This window comes from Elephantulus edwardii, unplaced genomic scaffold, assembly GCF_000299155.1.
Source record: "Elephantulus edwardii isolate Elephantulus edwardi_28Jun2011 unplaced genomic scaffold, EleEdw1.0 scaffold00309, whole genome shotgun sequence".
NCBI classification, from domain to species: Eukaryota; Metazoa; Chordata; class Mammalia; order Macroscelidea; family Macroscelididae; genus Elephantulus; species Elephantulus edwardii.
The window spans coordinates 483979-491392 of record NW_006400059.1 but is presented as its reverse complement, the minus strand read 5'-3'; positions in this window follow the sequence as shown (position 1 = coordinate 491392).

Below are 7414 nucleotides of genomic sequence, written 5' to 3'. Positions count from 1 at the left end.
GACAGTGTGGGCTAGAGCTCCCTGATTAAAACAAGCTTGGAAGGAGGAGTGGCATCCACTTCTGTAATAGCTTGCCTCCGAAAACCCTATGAACCTGGAGAGAGGATGAGAGACACCCAAGCGTTGAGGACTCTCTGTCATAGCGTCACAATGAGTCGCTTGCGACTCAACAGCACTTAACAACAACAACAACAACAACAATAATAATAATCATAATAATCTATTCTTCTCCTTAAATTACCATTATGTCTGGATCTGAGCTGAAGCATACAGGAATTTATATCCTACAAAGTATCTTGATATCTGCTTTTGGAAACCATGTTGGAATCCTAGAGCTGCTTCAGCACTCCTTAACAAAGAAGGATTTTTATTGTTATTAGAATCTCATAGGTACTAGAGTTATCAGAATGCTAAAGAGATTGAGGGGTTCTTCTGATTACTCTTCTCTATATTTTAAGATGAAAGTCAAGGTGTTATTAGTTCCTATAAGAAGAACAAGCTCACGTTGGCTCTGTACATTGAAGCCAGTCATTGGATTGATTCAGAGCAACCACATAAGTGTCAGAATATAATTGTGCTCCATAGCGTTTTCACTGGCTGATTTCTTACAAGTGAGGCAACTAGGAATTTCTTTCAACGTATCCTGGGTGGAATCAAAGAGCCAACCTCTCAGGGGCATACAATTTAAAAAACTCAAGAGAAGAAGGTAGAGTATCATATCAAGACTCTCAGCTACTTCAAAATTAAAGTGTTTTATAAAGAGTTGTATTTGGTATATTTTGTCTGGTTGGAAACCCAGAATTTATCCCTAGTCCGCTTGGTATTATGTTTGTCTTAGGGGGAAAGTATCGCAATAGTTATAGTAGTAAAGGAAAGTAAAATATAGTGAGGGCAAAAAGTTGTTGTTATTAAGTGTTGTCAAGTTGGCACTATATCAGTTGAATCTCCAGTGGGTTTTCAGAGATTAAAAATCATATGAGAGGAGACTGACCATTTTTGAGGTGGGATTTGAAACATGTGCCTTTGGGTTGGCAGAGCAACCCTCTATTACTAGTCCAGCAGCGCTCCCTAATAGACAAAAGAGAAATGAGAGAGATTGTGATCGTGATCAGAACAATATTCACCACAGTACAAAGGCTGTTAAAATGCAATACTATGTTTAATTTTAAAATAAGATGCTTAGGATTTTCATGAGTTGTTAAAATAATATTGAATTGTGTCAATTGTTTATAAAATAACCCTCATCACAATCTTAGTCCAGAAAATGCTTTTGACAAGAGAACATTGATATATTAGGATGATCAAAGAAGTTTCTCAGGTAAAAGTCATTATTGATAGAGATTCTGTAGGGATAGTATAAAAAGGTCTCTCCTTGGTCTAGCAAAAGTAGAAGTAGAAAAGGGTCTATGGTAATGTCCATTTTCATTCCAAGAAGCCTGTGCCTGGGCAAGTTCCCTAGTCTTTTGTTTGAATGTTAATTAGCTTCCCCTGAGAACAAAGTGGGCATTTCTTTGAGTAATTCTGGAAATCTCATGGCTGCTTTAGCAATTTGAAAACCCAGAAAAGACAGAGGATTTAAAATGGAAGCCTTAACAAAAGTCAAGGCCCCAAATGCCATCAAGCTTTTTGCAAATCATGTCGTATTAGGCTTCAGGCTCTTAATTGGGTTTCTTCTGGATCAGAAATAAAGAACCTTTCTTCATTCCCATTACTGTACTTATTCTATGCTGCCTCCCCACCCCCACCCCATCCCAATGGTTGTCTGTCTGTCTTTGAGCATAAAACAAATAAACATCTTGCTGGTGGAACAATACTTTTTACTTAGCTTTCAAAGAAATACTATCATTTAATTATGTAGTATCTCATCAGACTATGTGTTCCTAGCATAAAAATCTGAATTAAAATGCAGCTGTAAAAAGTGTTTAAATTGATATAGTTACTTCAATACTTGGATTTAAAGCTCTGAAGCTTCTGATTTCAAGTAAAGATACCAAGTTTCAAGTTTTGAGAGAGCAAGATACTAGTAGGGGGCTGAGCCAATAGCGAGAGAGTTTTGGTGGCCCAGTAGATAGGGAGTTGTGTGCTGCCAGATTAAAGGTAAGTGGTTCAAATCCACCAACTACTTTGTGGGAAAAATATGTGCAATGTCTCCCATCCACTTTACAGCCTGTGAAAACCCATTGGAGGCTCAGCTGGAAGTTGATTCTGACTTGGTGGAAATATTTTTGAGTTTTAGGAGCTCAAGTAGCCTATTGGGTAAAGAGTTGTACTTCCCATGCAAAGGCAGATTGTTCAATTCTACCTACCAGGTACTACACAGAAGAAAGATGGGCGGTGTCCTTCTGTGCATTTTACAACTTCTGAACCCACTGGAGACTCAGTTATGGCAGTGAGTGAACGAGCCAGTGGGGAAAATCAGCGGCAAAGCAGGCTGCAATGTAACGCTCAAGCCTGGATTTGACTCTACTCTTAGTAGAAATGTGGTCTTGGACTTGACTCTACTTTTAGTAGAAGTGTGATCTTAGGTCTTACTTTTGTCTTCTGCATATCTTCATCTGCATGCCATTCTATCAATCGGCTAATTCAGTTTTTATTAGGAAAGAGTATGAAAGTGGACAGTGATGTCACCCTCTGAAGATGTTCAGTAATTTGTTGCTCTCCCTTCCTCCTGCTGAGCATTATTATATGCTGCACATCATCCAAATAAATGTTGGACATTGACATTGTTTAGACCTTATTTGAGGTTATATCTTGTTCTCAAGCTCTTTCAAAGACTGTATGTTATAGTTTTGATGATCTGGTACCACCCAGTACCATTTTACATGGAAAAGTGTGAAGACTGGAGGTGATGATGGGATTTGCTTCAACTCAGAGCAGACCTTAGGCTACATAGACCCTGGAGAATTGACGGTCAAACTGTTATCAAAAGGCCCCACCACCCCAGAGATTAATTGCATGTTGTTAGGTGCCATTGAGTTGACTATGACTTAGAGTGACCCAATGAATAACCAATGAACAAAGAGCTGAATCTTGCCCTTTCCTGAGCCATTCTCCTCGTCTATGATATGGTCAGTCTCACTGTTCCAGTCACTGTGTCAATCTGTCTTGTGGAAGGTGTTCCTCTGTCTCTGACCATCAAACCTTTCTAGTATGATACATATAGTGCAAATGATTAAGTAGTTCTCGAGTAACTGAAGAGTTGGCAGGTTCATGAAGATCATAGCCTAGAACGTCCTATGAGGATGTTCTACTCTGTCAGGGTTGCTATGCATTGGAATTGACTAAAGAAAAATCTAACAGCAGGAAAGCATGAGACATTTCCCCAAAATCTATGGCTTTGAGGTGTTTTTGATGGGGCTTGGAATTATTGTGATGTCATTTTCTCTTCCGAAATGGGAGTGGGGCCCCAGTGTCATAACACATCTGACCTAACAGGCTGCTAGCCAAAATGTGAGAAGTGTAGTTTGAATACATCAGCTGCTCTGAAGGGTGGAGATGGGCAGTGTCCTCCAGGATGGATGTTCAGCCTTATAAACCTGAGTGTGGGTTGCTATGAGTTGGAGCTGATTTGATGGTGATGGGATTTTGCGTTCTGGAACCAGCTGGAAAGGAACCCTGTGGCACGGTGGTCAAGTGCTTGGCGGCTGAGCACAAGGTCTGTGGCTAGAATCAGGAGCAGCTGCGAGCCAGAGAAATGCTGGTAAGCTGAGAGTTCCCTTTATGTTATTGCCAGCTTGTTGGAGCCTTCTCACAGCTGATCCTCTGCAGTGTTCTCAGAGGTCGTAAATCATACGGCTCCCGAGGATCTGCGGGTTGGTTTGACTCACCAGAGAGGCGCTATCTGAAGATGAGCAGAACAACGACAATTGTTTAAGTGCCACTGTGTTGCACTGGGAGTACAGTCACGGAGACATGACGGTGGCGATGAGTTCAAATTCACTCCGTGGCAGCAGGAAGGTCTATGGATAAGACATGTGAGTACTGCATAACCGGGCTGAGTTCTTATGGTGGGCACTCCGCATTCTCAGTAACTCTTTGGTAATGTGATTTTTTTTTAAACTCTCAAGACACTATGTTTTAAAACAATTCACACTGACTCTAACTTTGTTCAGACAATTCATAAACTAGCTTCATTTTCAAATTATATCTTAAAAAATTTTACCAGGGAGCCAAACCAGATCATTCCTCGGTATAAATTAGGCTCTCTCATTCTAATTTAAAGAATAATCACCTCCTTCTATAAACACTGGTTCTTCAGTTTTTCCCTCTGACCTTGGGCTGTCTCTCAGGCCATCTTACCATTTCCATCCTTCTCTCTCAATTTCAGTTTATCCTGAGGTGCTAATTAAAATGGCAGGTATTAAATTGATCATTAGCACGTTTCAGAGACTGCTCTGAGCAGAGGAGTCCCTCATGTGAATCTTGGTTTCTCTCAATATGATCCTTCTTTCTCCAGACAATTCCTCCCCTTCTTTTTCCAAGTCATTCCAAATTGCTTCCTAATGTCGGCAGATAACCTAGCATGCCTTCCCCAGCTGTTTCTCATTTAGTTCCCAGAACTCCCCCTAACAAAATACTACTAGATTTTTGTTTGCTTATTTTTAATGGATCAGTTTCTATATATTTTTTAGTAGTTTGGAAACATAAAACAAAAGCGAGAATTTGCCAGACTGATTTCTTATACTCTCTATTGCAATGTCATGGTAATTACTTTAATACGTGCTGACACACCTAAGTCTTGCCTTTGCTCCACAACCCCAGGATGTTGTCTCATCCTTTCCATGTACTGTGTTAGGAGAAAATGGCTCTGGTGACACAGTGAACCTATTGATTAGCATTGAGGTGTGAAAGAAAAGGTCCATGGTTTGAATATACACAAGTTTCTTCAGGAAAGAAAAAGATATGACCGTCTGATCTGTAAAGATTAAACCCTTTGGTCTCCTTTGGTGACTTTCTGCTCTGTCCTGTAGGGTGACTGTGAGTTGAATGAACTCAATGGTGGTCCATTTGGTTGAGTGTTAGAACTCTGGGGAGTGAAGTATCACCAGACCTCGCTGTGATTGTTATGATTATATCATGACGATTAGGAAGGAAGCTGATGTTGCTCTTCATGCAGCAAAGTCAGTGGATGGTTAGAGCAGAGAGCTGAGCATCCCTGGCCTTTGAATGACAGAGAATAGAATTTTAGTTTGAATGCATCCCCCTTCTGCTTTGACCTAATTTCTCTTTGGACATTGAGTTCCAAATTTATCTATATCGTGGAAGCAACAGGGACTTTCAAGGGATCCTGGCACCTGTGCCCTGCCCCCACATCCTTAAACTGGGAGTTAATTAATCTAGGAGGGAGCCTGGAATTTTTAGTATCTCCAAGGTCCCCAGGAGAATGGACTACATAAAGAAATTCCGAGAATACACTGTTGTGTATTATTTTACCCAAAATTTACAAAGAGCAGTAAACAGGAATGTAATTTTGGCAGTTGCTGCACAAGTAAATTACCCATTGTTTTGGGGAACTGAGGAGATCGGTAATAGCTCTAGGCCCAGACTCCACCTTTAAGATATAATGATGTTTCCTTTTCACTTAAATAGAATTTAGTTGTTGCCTCTGTCTCAATCATCACAGTGGGAACTCCTCCTTGAGAAGGTCTAGTAATGGCTAGAAAGGTTCAAAAGTCCTCCTCTAGTTCAGAGACAAACTGTGATCAAGTTTAGATGGCCTAGACTATCATATAAAGAGACTACCAACTTTTTGAGAAAGCACCACACCACTTTCCACAGTGGTTGCACCATTTTATACTCCTACCAACAGTGAATAAGGGTTCCAGTTTCTCCGCAACCTCACCAGCATTTGTTGTTTGCTGCTCTGTTGAATTTTGCTATTCTTACTGGGGTGAAATGATATCTCATTAGTTGTTTTGATTTGCATCTCTCTTAGAAATGCCATTTGACCCAACAATTCCACTACTGAGAATATATCCTAAAGAAACCATAACTGCCATCCAAGCAGATATATGCACACCCATGTTTATTGCTGCTTTGTTCACAATAGCAGAGTTGGAAACAACCCAAGTGCCTGTCAACAAATGAATGGATAGAGAAGCTGTGGTATATTCACACGATGGAATACTACGCTGCATTGAAAAGCAAGGAACTCATGAAATATTATACAACATGGGTGACTATGGAGGACATTATGCTGAGCGAAATATCTCAGTCATAAAAAGACAAATACTGTATAATGCCATTGTTATAAAACAGGACTGGCAGAGGAATTGGGGGGAAACTAAGAAAAGAGGGGATAAATAATGCACACGACATTAACATGGACAAGGAAGAGAACTGTATAAAAGGAATATATGATTAGGTATTATTGGCATGACAAAAGTCCAAAATAAGAGCTGCATAGTAAATGGGTCGGGGTGGGGGGACTGTATAACAGTGAAAGAACTTTTTTTTTGTAAAGAAAAAACAAACTGGGAGGAGGGGAGCAGGGAGGAAAATGTGCAAGAATGAATGAATGAATGGAAATCCAAGTCCTGGGGACTCACCGTGGCCTGGCCTTAACCCGCGTCCCCAGGAGGCTCCCTCCCTCTCCCGGTTACACTCCCTCTTTAAGGAGTGCTCATTTGTTGGGGGCGTCGATGGTAGCAGCGTTTCTCTTTTCCACCCTACACCCCTGGAAGGACTCCAAGCTGTGTCTTCCTGGATCTTTGGTCATGGACAACTTGATTTCCCACTAACTGTGTGCTTGACATCAGTACTTAGATCCCATGGACTTGGAACTGCAGCCTGATCGTCTCTCAACAAAGACGGAGAAGGTCGGTCTTTCAAACTCTGAACACGTAGCTAACCGAGTCTTTTCCTTGTAAAGGAACATCATGCCTGCCTGGAGAAATGGGGCTTCAGCGAAGGAGGGGAGACTCCACCCCTCAGCCCCCAGCAGACGGACTGACATAGTGACTTTGGGAATGGTTTCTGGCCTGCCAGAAATGGCGATGATCGCAGGGTTCACGTGGTTCACGTGGGCTCACGCATAGCATCGCCAGGAGTCCCACTGGACCCGAGGGCAGCTCAAAACAATAAACAAATGTTCCTTGTTTGGGTCACGGTTCTCCGCAGTCGGGCAGCAATGTGATCATGTAAGCGTTCTGCGTGCTGTGACTGGACGTAATGACCTTGCATTTTTCCACCTGCTCTCTATCTTGACCTCTGAGTCTAAGGGGGCAAGCTTAATTAAGGTCAGTTGTGTCATGTCAATAAAGGAATTTGCTATCATTTGTTGGCCAAGTGGTTGTTCTCCAGATTTCTTGGCACAACTTGGTGAGCACATCCAGGGCAATATCTGTTATCTGAAATACTTCAATTGGTATACCATGTATTCCCGGGGCCTTATTTTTTGCTATTTCCTTCAAAG